Source organism: Pelophylax lessonae (genome assembly GCF_965119305.1).
Source record: "Pelophylax lessonae genome assembly, chromosome: 9".
NCBI lineage: Eukaryota > Metazoa > Chordata > Amphibia > Anura > Ranidae > Pelophylax > Pelophylax lessonae.
In genome coordinates this window covers 165,371,255-165,396,344 of record NC_138776.1, presented here as the reverse complement: position 1 = coordinate 165,396,344, position 25,090 = coordinate 165,371,255, and positions in this window count along the sequence as shown.

Below are 25,090 nucleotides of genomic sequence, written 5' to 3'. Positions count from 1 at the left end.
GACACTGTACCCAAATGAAATTGACGTCCTTTTTTTCCCACAAACAGAGCTTTATTTTGGTGGTATTTGATCACCTGTGAGATTTTTACTTTTAGCGCTATAAATAAGAAAAAAAGAACGACAATTTTTCAAATTTTTTTATATGAAATTCTCAAAAAAAAATGTAAAAATCTAAATTTTTTAACAATTTGTTTTCTGCTACATATTTTTGGTAAAAAAAATTGCAATAAGCGTATTTTGATTGGTTTGTGCAAAAGTTATTGCGTTTACTAACTACGGGAAAGATTTATGTCATTTTTATTGTTTTTTTTTTAACTAGTAATGGCGGCGATCTGCAATTTTTTTTGCAGGACTGCGACATTTTGGCGGACAGATCGGACCCCTGACTGACATTTTTGACAATTTTGGGGATACCAGTGACATTACTACAGTAATCAGTGCTATAAATATGCACTGTTACTGTAAAAATGATACTGGCAGGGAAAGGGTTAACTTTATTGGTGATCAAGGGGTTAAATGTGTCCCTAGGGGCGTGATTCTAAGTGTCAAGGGGTGTGGCTTGTTAGATCTAACAGAGACATACGATCCTACTGTAGTATGGTAAGCAACGGGTTAAGTTGCTGTCTGCAATATGTTACAATTATGTATATGTCTGGGAGCTGGGTGTGGCTGAAGTTAGTTGCATGCTGATGTGCAGTGAATAAAGAAGCAACCTGTACAGCCTGGTCTGTGTTAATACACTACACCTACATAGCAGGATCGCATAGCCTCTGTCATGATCTAAGGGAGAATGACAGACGGCTGTGTTTACATCAGCCGTCTGCTTTTCTCCCTCTCCTGAGTGAGATCGCGAGTGGCCGGCGGACATTGGAGCCGCTGGTCACACGCGCGGGGATGTTAGTAAACGAGTGGGGGCGCGCTCACCCTCTACAGGCTTGTGGGCGAGTGACGTACCCCTACGTCACTTTGCCCAGGAGGGGCTGACCGCCGCAGTATATAGTCGTGTGGCAGTCTGCAAGTGGTTAAATAAGCAGTGGTACACACGTACCAAAATTCGTCCAGTTTAGTAAGAACCGGACAGATTTCTGCACGTTTATACTCGGCTTTACTGTCCCTGGCCCACCCCTTCTTTCAAATCAAATGCAGTTTTCCTAGAAACACTCACTCCTCCAGGCCCATGGGGGCATTTTCATGTTTCCAATAACACCTCCCAAAAGCCAGCCCACTGTATCAAGTATCTGGTTTAGCTAGCCATTCTTTCTTAGAATTGTTGCTGGCAGGATCGGACTGGGGATAAAATTCAGCCCTGAAAAAGATTTTATACCAGCCCCATAGCATTATTATACTGGCCCAACAGCATAACACCATTATTTTCTTGTTCATAAAAGGGAAAACCATGCATTTTAAAGCAAATTTGAAGAGTGTACTATACATAGATAAAATAGATATGAAAGCATATAGGGCTTTATATATAAAAGAGCAAATTCTAGTTAAAAGTGGTAAAAGTGCGGACATGGTAAAGGAGATGTCATAGGTTGTGCGGACATGATACAGGACATGTCAGAGGATGTGCGGACATGGTACAGGACATGATAGTGACTTTGATTTATGCACAGCTGCACTTTTGGTTATAATTTATTCAACACCATAGCGCGGCATTAATTCTCTTTGCACTACATGGTACAGGACATGTCAGAGGCTGTGTGGACATGGTACAGGAGAGGTCAGAGGCTGTGCGGACATGGTACAGGAGAGGTCAGAGGCTGTGCGGACATGATACAGGAGAGGTCAGAGGATGTGCGGACATGGTACAGGAGAGGTCAGAGGCTGTGTGGACATGGTACAGGAGAGGTCAGAGGCTGTGCGGACATGGTACAGGAGAGGTCAGAGGCTGTGCGGACATGGTACAGGAGAGGTCAGAGGCTGTGCGGACATGGTACAGGAGAGGTCAGAGGCTGTGCGGACATGGTACAGGACATGTCAGAGGCTGTGCGGACATGGTACAGGACATGTCAGAGGCTGTGTGGACATGGTACAGGACATGTCAGAGGCTGTGTGGACATGGTACAGGAGATGTCAGGGGCTGCGCACATGGAACAGGAGATGTCAGGGGCTGCGGCCATGGTACAGGAGATGTCAGAGGCTGTGCGGACATGGTACAGGAGATGTCAGAGGCTGTGCGGACATGGTACAGGAGATGTCAAAGGCTGTGCGGACATGGTACAGGAGATGTCAGAGGCTGTGTGGACATGGTACAGGAGATGTCAGAGGCTGTGCGGACATGGTACAGGAGATGTCAGAGGCTGTGCGGACATGTACAGGAGATGTCAGAGGCTGTGCGGACATGGTACAGGAGATGTCATAGGCTGTGAGGACATGGTACAGGAGATGTCAGAGGCTGTGCGGACATGGTACAGGAGATGTCAGAGGCTGTGTGGACATGGTACAGGAGGTGTCAGAGGCTGCGGACATGGTACAGGAGGTGTCCGAGGCTGCGGACATGGTACAGGAGGTGTCAGGGGCTGTTCGGACATGGTACAGGAGGTGTCAGGGGCTGTGCGGACATGGTACAGGAGATGTCATGGGCTGTGCGGACATGGTACAGGAGATGTCAGGGGCTGTGCGGACATGGTACAGGACATATCAGGGGCTGTGCGGACATGGTACAGGAGATGTCAGGGGCTGTGCTGACATGGTACAGGAGATGTCAGGGGCTGTGCGGACATGGTACAGGAGATGTCATGGGCTGTGCGGACATGGTACAGGAGATGTCAGGGGCTGTGCAGACATTGTACAGGAGATGTCAGAAATATTAGGGGCCCTAATACAATGCAGTCCCCCCCCCAGGCCCTCTCCCCCTAATACAATGCTGACCCCCCCCCCGGCACTCTCCCCCTAATACAATGCTGTTCTCCCCCGCCCCTTCCCCCTAATGCACTGCTGATCCCCCTCCCACCCCCCCTAATATATTGCTGACCCCCCTAATACAATGCTGATTTCCCCCCCCCGCCCAGCTGTCCCTAATACAATGCTGACTTCCCCCCTCCTCCTAACACACTGCTGACCCCCCCTGGCCCCCTCCTCCTAATACAATGCTGTTCCCCTCCTCCTAATACAATGCTAACCCCCTCCCCCTAATAAAATGCTGACCCCCCCCTGGGGCCCCCTCCCCCTAATACAATGCTGTTTTAAATTGGGGGGGGTTAGCATTGTATTAGGGGGAGGGGGCCCCAGGGGGGGTGGCAGATAAGCATTGTATGAGGGGGGGCTCTGCTCCGCTCCTTCAGTCAGTCTCAGACAGGCTTGTAACCTGCTGCGATCATGCTGCTGCTGGAGTGGCATCTGTGTGGGAGAGATCGGCGCCGTGACCGTCTTGCTTGCAGTCAGATGATCCACCGCCGCGCAGCCGCTGACGCCGGATGTGACGTCATGCCGCTCGGGAAATTTCCCGGTATCCCGATAGGCCAGTCCGGCCCTGGTTGCTGGTTCCTGAAGAAATGGTTGAAATTTGCTTAGTGGATGGCCCTGTCGGCCCCCTGCCAACTGACGGCGCAAGCTGTCAGAATACAAATTCAGAGATTTTTCCATCCATGCTGTGTAGCATGGACAGAGGATTCTGTTAGATCAGCCTGCAGTGTATAGCTTAGGTCAGTATGATAAGAGGGCTTTCCTTACACCTCTCTAGTCTAAATAGCATTGCAATGGAGAACAGGGGATGAGAAGAAACAGAGTGGCACAGGTATAAAAATTCCAATCCATGGAAGCTTACTTATGGCAGAAGACTCAACTGCAAGGTGCATGCGTAGACTGATAGGAGGATCACTGAGGAGCAGGGCCACAGGAGAACTCACTGTGTCAAAGCAGACTGGGCAACAGCTGGCAGAAACACTTGAACTTCCATCTGAGACAAACAGTGGTAAGTAACGGAAAACACTGGTGAGGCAACGCACTTAACACATTTGCTGTCATGGTGCTATTTGCTGGGTGTTTAGTGCAACTCTGTGCCTTTAAGGAGGGGTGGGCTCCCTCCAGTCTCACCTTCCCTCTGCCTATCCATTATAATGCATGTGCGTCCACCATAGAGGCTCTCAGAATTAGTTACAGAACAGAGTTAAGACTACAGAAAATGGGGTACCTTGACGGGGCTCTGTAGCTTACGCATGTGTTTGCAAATATGTGCAGATTAAAGCGGTGTTCCAGCTGGGGGAAAAAAAAATTTAAGTCAGCAGCTACAAATACTGTACAGGTACCCATTCCCTCCTCCCCCTGAAAGGCACCAAATGTGGCTCTGGAGGAGGGGGGGGGGGGGAGGATGCACATCAGTGGAAATTCCACTTTTGGGTGGAACTCCACTTTAAACACCTGTTTTTAACACATACTGTTAGACAGGATAATTCAGTTGGTAGCAGGCTGGTCGGTAAGTTGAGCTTGGGAATTTGTTTGATTTTGTTAGACATGCATCCCCCTTCTAGTGCTCCTTGATGTAAAGGCCAGTTATAGGTGGGGGCAGTGGCCATCTGTTTGTAAAGTAACTGAGAAGGCAAGCAAGACAGAAGTCAGAGGTCTGTTTTGTGTTGCGTCTTTAAAGGTTATTTTGCGGTAAAAGCAAGTATTAAAAAACCTCTGTAGGGTATATTAGTTTGCTTTACAAAACAAAAATGCTGCACTCACTTGTAGTAAAAACAATTCATGGCATGCAAAGTAGCAAAAATATGCATACAATATACACATGAACAAACTATCTATCCTTCCCTGCAAATCAGCATGGATAATGTATGGAAGAGGGATACACCCAAGTTGGAAAACGTGGGTTGTAGATTTAGTGTCATCCCAGGTGATGTTCCAATTTTCAGTCTTTCTTTATTATGGAGTCGTCATCCAGGATCCAGGATCTTCCAGATTGCTTCTTGCTTGGAGTCCTACAAAGCTTCTCCCAGTTCCTTTGTGTCTTCAGCACATGGGTTTTTCAAGTTCTTTGTTCCCTTCCCCTACTTCCTTTAACATCACTTCATGTCTCAAGTTTATGAACTGGTCCAACTAGTTCATTAGCATACGAAAGGGGACGTTCAGCCTCCAAAAACAACACATGCAACCAAAATGCATCACTCAGTATCTATGCTATAAAAATATCTAAAAACACAAGATCACATTAGGAAGTCAGCATAGGCAGAATTGTGGTTAAGAGGCGGGCTGAGGTCACATCGGAAAGTCTGCAGAGATGAGCTAGGATGGTCATCAACTAGCAGAGTCGGTAACAGGCTCAGAAACAGGGTCAGGGCCACACCAGAAGTCATAGCAGAGATGAGTCCAGAGGCAGGTCAGCAACGGGTAAGCAGATCACAGCAGAAGATACGGGTTTGGGTATCAGCTAAAGACCATCCAGCAACTTCCTGACTCAGCTCTGTTCCCTAATTCAGTTGTCTGTCCTTAAGGCAGGGATTAGGCATGCGTACCTGTACATCTGCATGCTCATGCATCCACGCAGCATCCCTCCAAGTATGAGTGTGTTTGCACAAATGTGTGCAAATGCAACCAGTTGGTAACAGCAAGTGTGTGTGCATGTCATCTGCTGCTGCCATCCTTACACACTTGTAGACAGGTGCCTACAAGGAGGATTGTGTGCCTAATTGAGTTAGTAGGTCTGCCCAGATTGGAAGGGGGGTAACTGTGGCTAGACTCTTGCCAGACTTTTTAGGTCCTGGCTTCCTTCCTGGTTGATATATAAATAGGTAGGGGGAAGGCTGGGTCCAAGGGGAGATCCTGTATATGGGACACTGAGGAAGAGCTGCTATGTCATGTAGTCCCACAAGATACGGGCGCTTCAGAGAAATAGGCCAACTTTTAAGAATACCAGATATGGATACCTTTTCAGGTATGCCAGGAAAGCCTCAGCAGAGTCAGTTAGGGTTGGAACTGTATTGCACTTGTATAGAGGTTTCAGTAAACTTTCTAAAATGTTCTAAGCCTGGTCTGAAAGGGATGCATGATTGTTTTTGGTGTATGAAAGAACAAGACCCGTAAAGCACACATAGGGTACAGAAGCAAGGCAAGAAGAGAAAAGACCGGGCGCCGATCTAAGTGTAGCAATAAAAACTTTTAATAGCAATAGCAAGAGTACTACTCACAGGAGTATGTTAAAAACAGGCATCTCAATAGTGGGTGTGCAGAGTTCGTCCGGGGGGTCCTCCAAAAGTCCTGTTGGAACTGGTGCTGCGAGGGATATGCAGCGGCTTCCTGGTGCGGGACGCGCTGATCTCTCTGTGTTGATCCGGCAGCGTGGGTCCGTAGGATGGAGGGCCGTGGTGTCACTTCCTGGTCGACTCTGCGTGCTTGAACGGCGACGCGTTTGCGGAGCATGCGCTCCTTCTTCAGGCCGACCATTGACGGCCTGAAGAAGGAGCGCATGCTCCGCAAACGCGTCGCCGTTCAAGCACGCAGAGTCGACCAGGAAGTGACACCACGGCCCTCCATCCTACGGACCCACGCTGCCGGATCAACACAGAGAGATCAGCGCGTCCCGCACCAGGAAGCCGCTGCATATCCCTCGCAGCACCAGTTCCAACAGGACTTTTGGAGGACCCCCCGGACGAACTCTGCACACCCACTATTGAGATGCCTGTTTTTAACATACTCCTGTGAGTAGTACTCTTGCTATTGCTATTAAAAGTTTTTATTGCTACACTTAGATCGGCGCCCGGTCTTTTCTCTTCTTGTTTTGGGTCATACAGGGTTACTTCACCCTTTACTGGAGGCGGCCATCGAAGTGTTCAGCAAGCCACACCGGACTTTGTACACTGAAGCCCACCTTGCCATACCTAGCTATATGCATAGAAACTGTTTACAGTTCTGATCATCTGATTGCGCCAATCTCTCCTCTCCTCCTTACAGAAGCAAGGCCACTACCAAGGGCTAACCCAGCAGGAGAGTTAAATGATGAGAACAGTTGCCAAGGGTAATCAAGGTTTAGTGGAATGCGAATAGCAGCCTGTCAGGAAGTGTGGTACCTGGTATGGTGACGTCTCTGAGGGGGTTGATGTTCTGACTCCCTCTCTAGCAGTCATTTCTCCAAAGTTCTAGGACCTTACCCGCAGTACAGAAACCCCAAAATACCTAGCCACATGGTACGGTAGAGCTGAAGAAGTAATGAAGTGCATGCATGAGATCCATGCTAGGTGCTCTGCAGGACCCCATTCTTTCACTGGGAGTGAGGTGGCAGAGGTATGCTGAACTGGTGGAGAAGGCATGGGTCCAGCAGTGCCCCTCCTAAATTCAACATACAACAAGTGAGGTGTGTAGTAACACGGGAAAGCATGTTTTACAGAGGGACTCTGTGTATTTGACTACTGCACACAGTATACGGTCTCTAAGCCGGGGTACTGCCATAATGTTGCCTTTCACCTTGTCCCAAGCATTGATGAGCATGCACAGACGAGAAAGGTACCACCACATGCATGGCAGTAGGCCCTGCCAAAACACTGCTTGCATCAAGGCTAAAAAATCCTGAGAGAAGTACTGAGGCAGGGTGCTGTGATGTTTTCAGCAAGCTATATACAACAACTTGCAGGCCTCCTCTATCAACCATGATCTGCCTGCATTGCATAGAAAACCACAGAGATGACGTGATGACATCACTGGGACTAAAATAAGTAATGTAATGAAAGCAAAAAGGTCTTATATAAAAGTGTTATAAGCATTTTCATGATGTTGAATAGAAGACCAGGTAAGGCAAAACATTATTAGATTCAACTTTAGCTTTAATGTGATCCTGTCACTTTATGTTCTTAAAATAAAGTAAAGCCATTCTGTGAAAGAAGAGGATGTAAACTTACTGGCGGCTCATGTCCTAAAATTCTGCTCTGTTGCAGATCTCCCGTAACTTCAGTTATCTGTTATTTTCGGTTGTGTTGAGTCTCTTCCCCCTTCTCTACTATGCATTGTGGTTCTTCTTGCTGGCTGCAAAATGGCTACAATGTCAGTGGCAGGCAGGCAGGCTATTAGGACAACCGGAACGGGCAATGTGAATCACAAATCCTTTCAAACCTTTTATTTTACTTTTATGCTTCAGTAGTGCAATATTGTCATCTGTACATAAAGCTGCAGATAGTAATTTAAACCTGACAGAGGATTGAAACTTTCTCCATTTCATCCAAAATGAAAAAAAAATGAAAATATATTTGGCTGAAGTTGGGATTTAAGGTTCCATGCACACTCGCATTTTTATAAGCTCAAAAAAACGCTAGAAAAAAACGCTGGAGGGAAAGTGCTGATAATTGTGTTTTTGTGCTGTGCAGAAGCCTTTAAGTAGCCTTTAGAAGCGTTTAGGAGCATTAGCGTTTTATTAGCGTTTTTACAGTACATGAAGAATAGAAAAAAAAAAAAAAAACGCTCTAAAAAAGCTGTTAGGAGCGTTTTAGTAGTGTTTTGGAGCATTCCGTTTTTTCTGCCAGGAAAACGCTCCCAAAAGCAACCCAAAAGCAAACCTTTATTACCAATTCTTAGACGTGATGGCTGCATTCATTTTCTATTTTTGGCTTTCTTTCTGGTGATCTGGCCATTCTATAAGTAGAGAAGGCATGGGTTCTGTGTCCCTGCAAAGAAACACTGACGCATTTCGAGGATTCTTCTTCAGAGGTGTCTGGATATAGCAAAAAGACTGCCCATCAATGTGGGTTATATAGAATAAAGATGCCGCTATGTTTAAAAAACAGGAATTTCTACTGTCGCCATCGCCATGTGATTTATGTAAGCCTGGGGAGCAGCTGCTGAGATCTCTCCAGAGGGCCACAGAATTTTATCCTCAGGGTTTTGTTGTGAAATGATTTCAAATAAGGATTAAAACACTAGTGCCAAAATGGCCAAGTTCTCCATCTGATGGTCAGTTAAGTTATGCAGGAATTGAACATATAGTTTCCAGTACCTACAAAACTGATAGAGGGCTGCTCAAAAGAGGCATAGCGGTCTGAGCACAGGATATTTACCTGCCTATTTGCCTTTAGTAAAAAGCAAATCTCCAGTGTACTCTACGCAGCCTTGAAGCCTCCTAGGATACAGTGAGGAAAATAATTATTTGATCCCCTGCAGATTTTTTAAGTTTTCCCACTTACAAAGAAAAAGGGTCTATAATGTTTTATCATAGGTGTATGTTAAATGACAGAAACAGAATATCAATTAAAAATTCAGAAAAAAATACAATAAAAATGTTATAAATTAAGTTGCAGTTCAGTGAGTAAAATAAGTATTTGATCCCCAAGCAAACCATGACTTAGTACTTGGTGGAGAAACCTTTGTTGGCAGGCACAGAGGCAGGATGTTTCTTGTAGTTGGTGACCAGGTCTGCACACATCTCAGGGGGGATTTTGGTCCTTTCTTCTCTTCTCTAAATCCTTAAGGTTTCTTAGCTGTCCCTGGTCGCCTCCACACCAGTTATACGATGACGCTGTACTGCACTGGTGACGGTATGTAAAAATTAAAAAAAAAATGTGAAGAAAAACATTTTTCCTTTTTCCAAAAAAAGTGACAAAAGATTACAACTTCAAAAAACACGCCATGCCTCTTACTAAATACCTCAGACTGTCTACTTTCCAAAAAGGTAATTTCAATAAATTTTGTACAGTATATACCATAGTTTGTAGAGTCTAAAACCTTTCCTACAGACTAAATATTATACTCTGATTTGAGTTATTTTCACCATGGAAATGTAGCAGAATACAATTTGGCCTAAATTTATGTAAAAAGATGATATATTTGCATAATTTTATAACAGAAACGAAGAAATACATGCTTTTTTTTTCAAATTTTCTGTCCTTTTTTTTTCATTTATTTAGTACAAAATAAAAAACCCAGTGGGGATTAAATACCACCAAAAGAAAGCCCCATTTGTGTGAAAAAGATTATCGCAATTTCATATGTATACAGTGTTGCATGACCACGCAATTGTCATTCAAAATTCCACAGCTCTGAAAATTGGCCTGGCCAGAAAGGGGTAAAAGTGCCCTGTATTGAAGGTTAAAGAGAAAACTAATGCAGCCACCACATCTAAAGAGTTGGAAGCTGCAATGTTTTAATGTTTTATTTCTTTGGTTTGGACACACTTCAGCTTCATTTTCCTGTAACTTTTAGTCTGTATCCTTGGAGTTTTAGTGACAAAACACTGGACCTTCTCTTCACAGAGCCAAGCTGCTGTCATAGGAAAGGCATTGCCTTTAGAGGGAATTGACCCACATTTGTTCGATTTCAAGCCAAGCAAATCTTGCAAGTCTGTAATGACAATTGATGGACATACTTAATGTGAAAAGGGCAGCGCATGGCCTAAATAGACATTTATGTATTTAGAATATTGGTGTGCTTACAGTTCATACTAATGATATATTACATAGTATCTTTAGTAATTAGCATATGACAAACAACAAACACATCTTATAAAAAAGTGCAACCTTGAGTTTTGTCAGTTTATACATTTCACGTGATATTATTGGGGGAATTCATCATAAAGAGTTTGTAAGGCTGGCCATATATTATACGATTTTCTTGTACAATTTTCCTTTAGATTTACCAAAACCATATAATATGCGGTCAAACCCAAACACTTTCAATTTGTATGTAATCAGGCAGGCCCTTGCACTACATAGTTGAAGGTAAATCTAAAGGGAATTAAATAACAAACTTGTATAATGTATGGCCAGCTTAAGAATCCTTTAAATTCCAATGTCCCTCCACATGACAAATGCCAATATGTGCCAGAAATGTATTTACTGATCTGGGGAGCGCTCCGTTTTCGGAGGCGCGCTGAGATCAGAGTGTTCTTCATTTGGACACTCCGCCCTCTATACAGCTGAGCTACCACCTACCACTAGAGCTGTCACACAGGCAGCCAATCATTTTTAACACTGGGTGGGCGGAGCCTTAAGGGGATTCACAAACGCTAGTTCCCCATCAAGTCTGCTCCCTTTGTGAATGACAGCAGGCAGTGGGCGGATCCATAGTCAATAGACAGCCTGTTATTGGCTATAGAATCCACCCACTGCCTGCTGTAAATAAAAGTGTTCCTGATTGGGAACTAGCATCTCAACTTTACCATCAGGCTCCACCCACTGTCAGCATCACTGGTTCATTGGAGGCTGTTGGCTGTGAAGCAAAACAACATCCTTTAAAACCAATGATAGGTGGGAAGGGGAGGAGATAAAGGTGGCAAATGTGCCGATCTTCAATGTAGCGTACAGAGACAGGCAGAATGCCGTTCTCTGTATGCCAACATTAGAGTTGGTCTTAGTTACCTACAGTTTTGTTATCTATGAACTGGAGGCAATTGTTTTTGAATTTGCTGCAGTAATAATGCCACTTCATAGAAAGGGCTCTATTAAGAACAACCTGAACCTGCCGTACGTGTTAGTAAAGCTACCAAAACGGAAGCAGGGATTTTTGAAATGGGCAGGGATCATTAAAAAGGGACCGAAAAATGTATTAGAGCTTTTTTAATTGCCCCCAAATATCATAAATAAAGCCTATCTTTATAAATCAGGCTAGGTGTAATACATTTCTATAGGTCAGTATACGGAGGTCCTTATCTTGGAAATTGACTTTCTTTATGAATCAGTCCCTCCTTATATGTGAAGGGAGTGTCACTGGTTCCTAGGAGGCTGTTGGCTGTGAAGCATCTCAACTTTACCATCAGGCTCCACCCACTGTCAGCATCACTGGTTCATTGGAGGCTGTTGGCTGTGAAGCAAAACAACATCCTTTATAACCAATGACAGGTGGGAAGGGGAGGGGATAAAGGTGGCAAATATGCCGATCTTCAATGTAGCGTACAGAGACAGGCAGAATGCCTGTCTCTGTACCCCAACTTCACAGTTGGTCTTAATTACCTCCCATTTCGTTATCTATGAACTGGAGGTGATTATTTTTGAATTTGGTGCAGTAATAGTGCCACTTCGTAGAAATTGCTCTGTTAAGAACAACCTGAATCTACAGTACGAGTTGGCAAAGCTACCAAAACAGCAGCAGGGATTTTTGAAATGGCACAGTTCATTAAAAAGGGCCATACTGTCAGAAAAACGTGTTAGAGCTTTTTTGATTGCCCCCAAATATTGTAAATAAAGTCTATCTTTATATATCATGCCAGGTGTAATACATTACTATTACGGAGGTCCTTGTCTTGGAAATAGACTTTCTTTATGAATTGGTCCTCCTTGTATGTGAAGGGGGCAGAAAAATGTTAATCAGGTTCAAACAGAAAATACGGAACAAATGGAACAAGACACAATGGTTGCTTTCTTAAATGATGTGTGAGTTTTACCTCTATAATGTCATTTGTAGCAAAACCCTTAATGAACTCCGATTTTTTTATTAAGTTAAGTGAAATGGCACTTGAGACGCTCCTCTGTGTCATCAGGATAGTCCATCTGTAGCCACCATCTGTTATCAGAGGTCATGCATGAGTAACTGTACCAAATCATTTCTCTATTTACTGTTAATGTGGCATATTATGCAATGTTTAAAAGAATAAAGTATGCTTCTATGCTTCACGAGAGCTAACAGAAGAGTAGGATAATCTTTTAAAATGAGGATCTGATAGAATCGCTAAGTATTACCAGTTAACTTTTTGACCTACTTTGTCATGAGAGATGCTACGCATATTGTGCACTACAATGCAGTCCAGGACTTTTCATCCTTAATCAACTGTATCTGGGTACATAATGATTAAAGTAGATCTCAACCCAAACACTAAAATATATAATATAAACTTAACCACTTGCCTACTGGGCACTTTTACCCCAATCCGGCCAAGGCCAATTTCCAGCTTCAGCGCTGTTGCATTTTGAATGACAATTGTGCGGTCATGCAACACTGTACCCAAACTAACTATCATTTTTCCACACAAATAGAGCTTTCTTGTGGTGGTATTTAATCACCACCAGGTATTTAATTTTCTTCTAAATATACGAAAAAACTGCGGAAATTTTGAAAAACGTTTTTTATAGTTTGTTAAAAAGTTTTGCAAACAGGTCATTTTTCTCCTTCACTGATGTACGCTGATGAGGCTGCACTGGTGGGACTGATGAGGCAGCACTGGTAAGGTGGCATTGATGGGCACTGATGAGGCGGCACTGGTGGCCACTGATGAGGATGCGCTGATTAGGCTGCATTGATAGCCTGCACTCATGGACACTGATGGGTGGCACTAATGGGCACTAATAGATGGCACTAATAGGCACTGATAGGTAGCACTGATAGGCAGCACTGATAGGTGGCACTAATGAGCAGGGCCTCTGATAGGGGGGGACCACCAGTCCTCCTGTAGGGGGCCCAGGCACACAGGGGGGCCCCAACAGCATCGGGAATCGGTGTGGTTGGGCAGAGGGTCCATTACAGAAGAAAGCCCTGTGCGGCTCTCTGCAGCACCTGAAAGTCAGTTTCTCCCCTCCTGCAAGCTTTCAGCTGCTGCAGGGAGAGACGCAGACACAGGGCTTTGTTTGTGTAATTGCCTCTCTGACTCCGATCCCCTCCCTATTCTACTTGCTTCTGATCCCCTTCTCGGTAAAGAGTCAATGACATGACTCTTTACCCATGTGATCGACTGTGTCCAATCACAGCTGGTCACATGTAAATGAGGAAGTACCTAAGTGGTTAAAAGAATACCTGATCCCTGTTCAGGAGCTTCTATTAAAAACATTGCTTTCTTCTTTCTTCCAACATCATCAGCATGTCACATACACCCCCAATTGAGATTATAAATGGCCATGCCAACACACATTGCTCGTGCATGATCCTCCATTGTCGCTATCAGGAAGCTTACCCTAAGCAAATAATGTGTATCTAATGCTGAAGCAAATGCATGAAGACAGGTGCTGCTTGAAAGAAGCTAGAGGAGATCAGTAGCACTGAGATACCATAAAGAATGGAATAAAAAAAGTGAAAGAAAAAGCATGGAAATCTGTGATACCCAACACTTTAGAAAACAAAAGCTGGCCATACACTTATAGATTTTTTTCATTTACCCTAAGGGCAGGGCCGGACTTGCCTACCGGGATACCGGGAAATTTCCAGGTAGGCTGCCTGCCCTGGGACCGCTTTGGGCTGCGGGCGGCTGCAGCGGTGCCCAGGACTGATCCTGGGTGGGTGCACTGTGAGCCGAGACCGAGGAGAGGGGCATCAAAGTCCTCTTCTCCCTCCTCCTCTCCTTGTGTACGACACACACAAGGCTTGAGTCAGAAATGGAAGAAAGTCCCGCTTCCCGGACCAGGTCCTATGATAAATGGAACACTGATCCAATACAGTGAAATTGAATCAGTGTGATGTGTATCATAGGAGGCGGTCTAGGAGGCAGGACTTTGTTACTGTGTCAGCCTGAGCAATTTAAATCCAAGCTCCCTGACACCGCAGGAGATTGCTGATGTGTGTGATCCAGGCACTGGTAGGCTTCATTTAGTGGGCACTGGTAGGCTTCATTTGGTGGGCACTGATTAGGCTGCATTTGGTGGGCACATGTAGGCTTCATTTGGTGGGCACTGATTAGGCTGCATTTGGTGGGCACTGATTAGGCTGCATTTTGTGGGCACGGATTAGGCTGAATTTGGTGGGCACGGATTAGGCTTCATTTGGTGGGCACTGATTAGGCTGCATTTGGTGGGCACGGATTAGGCTGCATTTGGTGGGCATGGATTAGGCTGCATTTGGTGGGCATGGATTAGGCTGCATTTGGTGGGCACTGATTAGGCTGCATTTGCTGGGCACTGATTAGACTGCATTTGCTGGGCACGGATTAGACTGCATTTAGTGGGCACGGATTAGGCTGCATTTGGTGGGAAAGGATTAGGCTGCATTTGGTGGGCACTGATTAGGCTGCATTTGGTGGGCACTGATTAGGCTGCATTTGCTGGGCATGGATTAGACTGCATTTAGTGGGCACGGATTAGGCTGCATTTGGTGGGAAAGGATTAGGCTGCATTTGGTGGGAAAGGATTAGGCTGCATTTGGTGGGCACTGATTAGGCTGCTGGGCACAGGTTAGGCTGCATTTGGTCGGCGCTGATTAGGCTGCATTTGGTGAGCGCTGATTAGGCTTCATTTGGTTGGCGCTGATTAGGCTGCATTTGGTGGGAACTGATTAGGCTGCATTTGGTGGGCACTGATTAGGCTTCATTTGGTGGGCACAGATTAGGCTTCATTTGATGGGCACAGATTAGGCTGCATTTGGTGGGCACTGATTAGGCTGCATTTGGTGGTCACGGATTAGGCTGCATTTGGTGGGCACTGATTAGGCTGCATTTGGTGGGCACTGGTAGGCTGCATTTGGTGGGCACAGATTAGGCTTCATTTGATGGGCAGGGAGTAGGCTGCATTTGGTGGGCACTGATTAGGCTGCTTTTGGTGGTCACGGATTAGGCTGCATTTGGTGGGCACTGATTAGGCTGCATTTGGTGGGCACTGATTAGGCTGCATTTGGTGTGCACTGGTAGGCTGAATTTGATGGGCACTGGTGAGGCTGCATTGATCTATTGTATCATGTCTGCCATCTCTGACCATCTCCTTTATCATGCCTGCAGTCACTGACCATCTCTTGTATTTATGTCTGCAGTCTCTTACCATGTCTTGTATCATATTTGAAGTCTCTGACAATCTCATGTATAATTTCTGCAGTCTCTGACCATCTCTTGTATCATGTCTGCAGTCTCTGACCATCTCTTCTATCATGTCCTCAGTCTCTGACCATCTCTTGTATTTATGTCCGCAGTCTCTGACCATCTCTTGTATCATGTCTGCAGTCTCTGACAATCTCTTGTATCATGTCCGCAGTCTCTGACCATATCTTGTATCATGTCCGCAGTCTCTGACCATCTCTTGTCTGCAGTCTCTGACCATCTCTTGTATCATGTCTGCAGTCTCTGACAATCTCATGTATCATGTTCTCAGTCTCTAACCATCTTTTGTACCATGTCTGCAGCCTCTGACTATCTCTTGTATCATGTCTGCAGTCTCTGACAATCTCTTGTATCATGTCCGCAGTCTCTGACCATATCTTGTATCATGTCCGCAGTCTCTGACCATCTCTTATATCATGTCTGCAGTCTCTGACCATATCTTGTATCATGTCCGCAGTCTCTGACCATCTCTTGTATTATGTCTGCAGTCTCTGACCATCTCTTGTATCATGTCTGCAGTCTCTGACAATCTCTTTTAACATGTCCGCAGTCTCTGACCATATCTTGTATCATGTCCGCAGTCTCTGACCATCTCTTGTATCATGTCTGCAGTCTCTGACCATCTCTTGTATCATGTCTGCAGTCTCTGACCATCTCTTGTATCATGTTCTCAGTCTCTTACCATCTTTTGCACCATGTCTGCAGCCTCTGACTATCTCTTGTCTTTTATAATGTCTGCAGTCTCTGTGGTGGAGTCTGGAGAGGAGTCAAGAGTTGGAGTGCCGCTGGGATAGGTGTCATAGGAGAAGTCAGACGTATGTGGACTGTTAAGAGGAGACTACAGGATAAAACCAGAGCCACCGAGCTGGAGCCGACTAACTGAGCCCTGCACGGTGCACCTGAGAGGAGGTCAGTCTGAGGGGGGGTCAGTGATGTAAGGGGGGAGTGAATACAATAATGTAAGAGGGCATTGATATAAAGGGTCCCCTTACATCATTACCCCCCCCCCCCCCCACACACACACACACACACACATTCCCAGAGTTCCTGGGGTGTCCCCCTGGATTGCTCCACTTTCACCACTTTTCTCATATATATATATATATAGATATATATATACATATATATATATATATATATATCTATATATATATATACACACACACACATATATATATATCTATAGATATATATAAATAATAATAAAGATAAATATATGGATAGCTGCGCTAAGTATAAATATAAATGTATAAATTTGTAAATTTAAATACATCAAACAGCAGCTACACTAATCATATACTGAAGATATGTGGACAAGATAAAAATAATAATATGTAGCGCTAAACCATAAAGTTAAAAGATCTAAAAATAGTCCATATAAAAGAATTTCCAGATATCCCGGTGAGGAAATGCACAGCAACGTCATTTGCGTCATTTGCGTATGACGAAACGCGTTGGGCCGCTCCCGATTGGACGCCTGGACACACAAGCGCAGTAGAGGACAAACACGGCCATCTTGTCGGTTGGATCTGGAACCACGCCGATCTGCGTTTTTTCATGCTTGGTTATCCCCTACACAATGTGAGTTGTATTCCTATGTATACTAATTAAAGTTTAATGGTTACATACTACACTATGAGGGTTATCATTTTTCCTTTATGAGCGGTTCCCGACTTGATGAGATATTGACATTATATCTATGAGATTTCCCCTGAGAAGTGGATTGGGATGAAGATCCTATGACAGAGTTATGCAGTTTGCCATGTTACAATTTGAATGCCTGTTTATCATTTCCATCTGGTAAGCGTATTTTGGCACTCTATTTGGTGGTGGATCTCCTTCACTTCTCATATAGTGTTGGTTGCTGTGCATTTCCTCACCGGGATATCCGGAAATTCTTTTATATGGACTATTTTTAGATCTTTTAACTTTATGGTTTAGCGCTACATATTATTATTTTTATATATATAATAAAGCCCGATGTGCTTTCATATCTGTCTTATCTATATATAATATACTCTTCAAATGTGCTTTAAAATGCATGGTTTTCCCTTTTATGAACAAGAAAATAATGACGTTATGCTGTTCAGTCAGTATAATAATGCTATGGGGCTTGCATGAAATTATTTCCAGGGCTGATTTTTAGTCCCAGTGCGGCCCTGCCTAAGGGGTAATGAAAATGATCCAACAGATCTAACAGATAAACAGTGCAATTGGATAAATCACCAACTGAGGTTATGGTATTTTGATAGTCAGGCCTACCCGCTGTCAAATAACCCAAACAGGGGTTGTACCTAATAAGTCTCACCCAACTCCTTTGATTTTTCAATTAAGGGATGTTGGGCGGGAGGTTGCTGACAGGGCCACACATTGGAGTTGATTTACTAAAACTGGAGAGTGCAAAATCTGGTGCAGCTCTGCATGGTAACCAATCAGCTTCATTTCAGCTCTGGAAGGTTTTACCCCCCCCCTTCATGACCAGGCCATTGTTTGCAATTCATCACTGCGTTACTTTAACAGATAATTGTGAGGTCCCAAATAAAATGAATGCCCTTTTTTTTCCCACAAATAGAGATTTCGTTTGGTGGTATTTGATCACCTCTGCTGCTTTTATTTTTTGCACTATAAACAAAAAAAAAACAACAATTTAAAAAAAAAACAAAAAAAAAAAAAAACAACATTTCTTATTTTCTGCTATAAAACACACCCAATAAAAAAAAAATCAAATTTCTTCATTAATTTAGGCGAATATGTATTCTGCTACATATTTTTGGTAAAGAAAATCCCAATCAGGCTGGCGATACATTATACAATATTTTAATTCAATTATTGCACCACATAGTTGATTTAAATCTAAAGTAAATTGAATAAGAAAATTGTATAGTGTAGGGCCAGCCTAAGCGTATATTGATTGGCTTGCGCAAAAGTTATAGCGCCTACAAACTATGGGATATATTTATGGAATTTTTTTTTTTTTTTTTACTGGTAATAGCGGCAGATCATCATCATCGATCAGAGACTTATAGCGAGACTGCAACATTGCGGCGGGCAAATCGGACACTAATGCCTCGTACACACGTGCAGATCGTCGGCCGAACGATCGGCCTTCTTTTGTCCCCGGGCTGTCGTGTCTGTTGAAAAGTGCAAAAGACTGCACAAGAATTTTGTCCGCCGACTACAGCCGACTGCAGAAGTGATGTCATGTGATGGTTAACTTTCCCTGTGTTTTTTCTTTTCTGAGCATGCCCAGTCTTGCAAATCTGCTGTCTGTCGGCCGAATTCTGTATTGACTCGCGAACAATCGGCCGCTCTGGTGTCGGCATACAAAAATTTTAATGCTTGCACGACAGATTCTTTTCGGCCGAAAGTGCGCTGTCGGCTGTCGGAAGCATCATACTAACAAGCCGAAAATCGGCCGATCGTTTGTCGGCCGAATCTTTTCGGCCGACAATCTGCACGTGTGTACGGGGCATAAGTGACACTTTCTAAGAATCAGTGACACTAATACAGTGATCAGGGCTAAAAATATGCACTATCACTGTACTAATGGCACTGGCTGGGAAGGGGTTAACATCAGGGGCAATCAAAGGGTTAAATGTGTTCCTAGGGAGTGCTTGCTAACTGTGTGGGGGGGTGCTTTTACTGTGGGAAGGCAGAGATCCATGTTCCTGCTTTGTAGGAACACAGGATCACAGCCTTCCCTTGTCACATAACGGCAATCTGCCTTGTTTACATAGGCAGACCGCCATTCTGTGGGTGTCCTGAATGTTCGCGGGTGCCAGCGGACATCAAGTCCACCGGACCCGCTGATTGGCTCCTGCTGTGTTCAATCCCAACAGGTCACCGGCAGCACGCGTGCACGCCCCAGACCTGGAAAAGCAGAAAGAAAAACCTGCACGTGATTCTTCACACAGGAGCCACCACCCCGCGGTAAATGTGAGTTTTGGCTAGTTTGTCAAGAACAGGCCAAAATTCTTACAAAGTTACATGTTGCCTAATTTTTTCTTCTTGATTCAGACCTCCGATACAGACCTCCGATACGATACACTGAACAAAAAGAGTGGCCGCACATACGGATCTCTTTTATTTTATGAGAGGAGCTTTATTTTATCTTTTTTTCATTTATTTATTTATTCATTTTATTTCTTTTTTTAACAAGAAAGGGAGCTTTTTTTTTTTTTTTTTTACTGTTATTTTGAAAAAACAATTGAAAAATTAGTTTTTAGTAGACTTACCCTTGAAGAACAAAAAAAAAAAAAAAAATATATAGAAGAAAATGTTTTTTTTAGTTTCAGGCAGACAGCCAGTGACAGCAGCTCATACACACCCATATATACAGTATATCCCTATATGCTTCAGTAACCTTAGGTTAGTAAAGGAATGTGCTGAAATTTGAAGGTAAGCTGGGAATTAGCTGTTGCCATGAGAAGGTTAATCAGTAACATGGATGCTAGCGGCAGTGGAAAGTTGAAGTTGCAGGCCAGCCTGGCTTGGGATTTCAGGGGTTAGAATGTAACACAAACCTGATATGGTGAAAAGTTTAGGACAAGGGTTGAATATTGATAAATCGTTCAGTCGGCCTATCGGACAAAAGTGACTGTGGTGAAAAGTGCAGGAATATCATTGCACGCTCATACATATGGGTGGAAATACATTTTGGCCAGCTGTTTGCTGTTGACATTTCAACCTGCTGTGGCTGTGATGGAATATTTGTGAAATACCGAGCATTTTTAAAATCAGACAAACAGATGGAAAAATTGGAACTTGGTTATCTAAACTTTCTGTTACACTCCTGAGAAGTAAAATTTCGTTGAGTTATGTAGGGCTCATAAATGTCATTATATAGGGCCTGTTTTTGGTCTCCACGCAGTATCTTTCTATGCCGCATCAATATTTTTTGTCCTAAAGTGTTACTCCAGCATAACTTATTTTTTTTTAATTTTGGAAATTTTTTGGGAGTGTAAAAAAGTTAAAATTTTTGTCAGATTTTTTATTGATGCTGGCTGTGTCCCATCTTGGAGATTTACCCATCCATCATATTTCCAGAAACTTAAAAGATACTGTAGAATGTGAAGCTCTCTCTAAAAGTATGGGTAATCCAGTCTTTGAATGGCAACAAAAAAATAAAATGTTTTTCATAGTTTGTTATAAAATTTTGTAAACAGATAATTTTTCTCCTTCTCTGTTGTGCGCTGATGAGGCTGCACTAATGGGCACTGATGAGGCGGCACTGATGAGGCGGCACTAATAAGACGGCACAGATGAGGTGGCACTGATGGGCACTGATAGGTGGCTCTGATAGATGGCACTGATAGGTGGCACTGATGGGCACTGATGGGCAGCACTGATAAGCAGCACTGATGGGCACTGATAGGTGGCACTGATGGGCACTGATTGGTTTTGGTTTGAATTATGCTTTAATTGTATACAGCATTAGCAGAAATAGTTTACGCCACTTGTCTACTGGGCACTTTTACCCGCTTTCTGACCAGGCCAATTTTCAGCTTTCAACGCTGTCATACTTTGAATGACAATTGCGCGTTCATGCTACACTGTACCCATATGAAATGTTTATCACACATTTTTTATCACATATTTTTTTTCACACTAATAGATCTTTTGGTGATATTTAATCACCACTAAGTTTGTTTGTTTCTGCTAAATAAACAAAAAAGGACCAAAAATTTGAAAAAAAAACAAACAAAAAATTGTTTTTCATAGTTTGTTATAAAAATTTCCCAAACAGGTCATTTTTCTCCTTCACTGATGTGCTCTGATGAGGCTGCACTAATGGATACTGGTGGGCACTGATGAAGCGGCACTGATAAGGCAGCCCAGATGAGGCGTCACTGATGGGCACTGATAGGCTGCATGCACTGATGGGCACTGATAGGTGACACTAATAAGCACTGATAGGTGGTACTGATAGGTGGCACTGATAGGTGGCACTGATGGGCACTAATAGGTGGCACTGATGGGCATTGATAGGCAGAACTGATAGGTTGTCCTTGATGACGCCCTATGTAAGGGCATGGATGTAAGGGAAAGAAGTCTACAGAAAAAAAGAAATCTACAGATAAATAGGCAAAGCTTATGAAGAGGATTTTTGGTTTAAGTGAAGCTTTAATAGACTGACTGGACCTGTGAAAATCTTGAATTATTTTCACAGAAAAATTGTATGCCAGGGTGATAACCACTACAGCAAAGTATTTGTGCAACTTTACAACTTATAAAGGCTCCATTTCGGATCTCCTTCTGGTTACAAAGGAGCAATCCCTGGCTTCTATACTTCTGACCCTGTCTCTATTGTGGTGACAAAAAGAGATTCAGCCACTTGTGGATTTTTTAAGAGAAAGGGTTACAATGATTACCCATAGAATGATCTGCTGGTCCTTTATTAACTTTTTCCAGTCAAAGTGCAAAAAAGTAGCTAATCATGTATATCAAGGCTCACAATTTCAAGTCCGGAGCTACTAGCCAGGCCTTAAGAGCTACTCGCCACCAGTTGCCCCACCTAACCCCTATCCCCCCTTCCCCAGTGCCCATCAATGCATTCTCACCAGCGCCAATCAGTGCAGCCTCGTTAGTGCCCATCAATGCAGCCTCACCAGTGCCCATCAAGGCAGCCTCACCAGTGCCCATTAATGCAGTCTCACCAGTGCGTATCAGGGCAGCCTCACTAGTGCCCATCAATGCAGCCTCGCCAGTGCCCATCAATGCAGCCTCACCAGTGCCCATCAGCGCAGCCTCATCAGTGTCCATCAACGCAGCCTCATCAGTGCAGGGAATCACAGAGAGGAGAACCGAAGGACATCACACTGCTTCAATTTCCTGGCATTGGACCAGTGTTCTGTCTTTCATAGGAGTTGGTCCAGGAGGCGAGAGTTTAACAGCTGCCGGCGTTTACAAATCCAGCTGTATCAGAGAAGGAGGTGTGATCGGGCCAGCTCTCCTCTTCCTCTCCTCTCCCTTCCCCACAGTTTCCTGGCAGATCAGTGGGAGAAAAATTGGCTCCTGCCGCCAGCGCCCGCCCCCCTTCCCCTATGATGCGGCCCCATACTCGTCCTCAGTTAATGTCCACTCGCCAAGTGCGAGCAGGCGAGTGGACATTTTGAGGGCTGAAGTATATTAGATTAATATTATTTTTATATATATTATAAATCTAGGTATCAACAGGCTCTTGGAACTGCTTAAGCCCTACCAGCCTTTGACTGTTGTGACATAACCACCTCCCCTCTCCACCTTACCCAATCAGAGAATGCTTTGTTTTAATTGAGAAAATGCAAAGTGTTCCCTAAATGGCACTTGTGCTGGGAAAAATACCTCCTGTGTTCACTAAGCAGCAGGGCAGCCATTTAACATGAGATGTGGAAGCTAGTGGACATCACTGTAGTGGTGGTGCCCACAACAGTGATTTTTAGCTTCAACAGGGATCCTCCAGTAATTTGAAATTACACTTTAAAACCCATACAGATAATAATTATCCCCTGCAATGGGGCTGTGCCCAAACTGCAAGAGCTAACTGCTCATTTTGTCTTGGGTAGAGGAAAAAGAGTTTTACTTACCTGATAATAGGCTTCCCTGGCAGGAGTAATTCCCCTACAATCCAACCGCAGATTGTCCCTTGATGTTCTCACATCCACAACAGGGCTATGGACCCTGCTCTGGTCTTAATTAAGTAAGAACCTTAGGAGCATGGTGGTGCAGAAGCTGTGGGGACGATTCTACCTGCAGAAAGGTGCGGAGGATCAGGTAAGTATATCTCCTTTTTTTTGTCCCCCCAAATTGGCCTTAAAGCGTTTGTTACCCCAACACTTCATATTCCTGATATGTGCCTGCTGTAGCATTTAATTGTATAAAAAGTATCCTGTTCTCTTTGTATTGCTTCCTTTGTGTGAAATCCCTGGTGTTCCTGCCAGTCCCCTTGCTTTCCTAACAAAAACTGACCACACAAAGCAGGAGAACACACAGTAGTCAGTTCTCTAGCTATGCTGGGAACTCAGCCTGCTCTCCTCCATCAGACTTGTCCTGACATGCCCTCACTAGGGTTGCCAACTTTCTGAAATGGAAATAAGGAATGGGGGGAGGGGGCGGGGGCGGGGGCGGGGAGGGGCGTGGCAGGGGATGTTTTTTCCAGTGCAAAAAATAAGACAACATTTTAAGGAAGTGTAGTGCAAATATCTTTATATAATTATACTTCCATAACTTTTTCTTTGCTTTCCTTACCATTTTATCTGCTACTCTCCCCCCCCCCTTTTTTTGCTCTCCTTCCCCTTTTCTCTGCTATCCTTGCCTTTTCTTTGCACTTTCCCTTTTCTTTGCTCTTCTTCTGTTTTCTTTGCTCTCCTTCTATTTTCTGTGCTCTCCTTCCCCTGTCTTTGCTCTCCTTCCCCTTTTTATTGCTCTCCTTCTGCTGTCCTTCCATTTTCTTTGCTCTCTTATCCCTTTTCTTTGCTCCTCTTCCCCTTTTTTAAATCTCCTTCCCTTTTCTCTGCTCTCCTTCCCTTTGCTCTCCTCCCTCTGCTCCTCTTCCCCATTTTTCTGCTCTCCGTCCCATTTTGTTGTCTCTTCTTCCCATTTTATTTGCTCTCCTGATGGGATGCTCTCCTTCCTCTTATCTGCTGCTTTGCCTAATATCCCTTTTCTTTGCTCAACCTTCCCCTTTCCTCTGCTCTTCTCCCCTTTTCTCTCTTCTGCTTACCTTTTTTTCTCTTGTGCTCTGCTCGCTTTCTTGCAGCAGCAGATAGTTTTCTTTCTTCTTCGTTTTCTTTCTTCTTCTCTTCTTCTTCTTGGTACCGCGGGCGCCGGGCGGGGAATGCAGGGAGTGCATTGCGGAATTGGTCAGAAGGCGGAGGGGAGGGGACGCACAGTCACTACATGATGAAAGTGACGAACACCAATAAGGTGCAGCGGAATACGGAACAAAGTGCGTTCCGTATCAGTTTGATACGGAACAGCACTTGTCTGTTTAAAATATGGGACGATTCCGTATTTTACAGAATGGATGGCAACCATAGCCCTCACTGCACAGCCATTCACTGGGAATCTCAATGTACTGCTGCTTCCCCCCCCCAGCTCTTATGCAGCTGAGAACAGAGGGAATGTGATCACTTATACAAAAAAAGGGGGGAAAACGTATTTATGATTTTTTTATATCTATACAAAAATGTTTTGCCTTTCTTTTCCATGTTAAGCCGAATGGGTTGCTTTACAATCGTGATTGTTTACAATCACTTTAAATCTAAAACATTATGATTTGTTTTCACTTCTTCCACCATGTTGTATCACATTGTATTTCTGCTTTATTATAGTTATTTATTTATTTTTCTAGCACAGATACTGAGCAGCAGAAAAAATACTATATACAAATCCTGGGACGAGTGGATGGCATAAATCATGTGTCAAAGCACTGACTATCAGATGTCTAAGAACTGAATATTACTGTCAGTT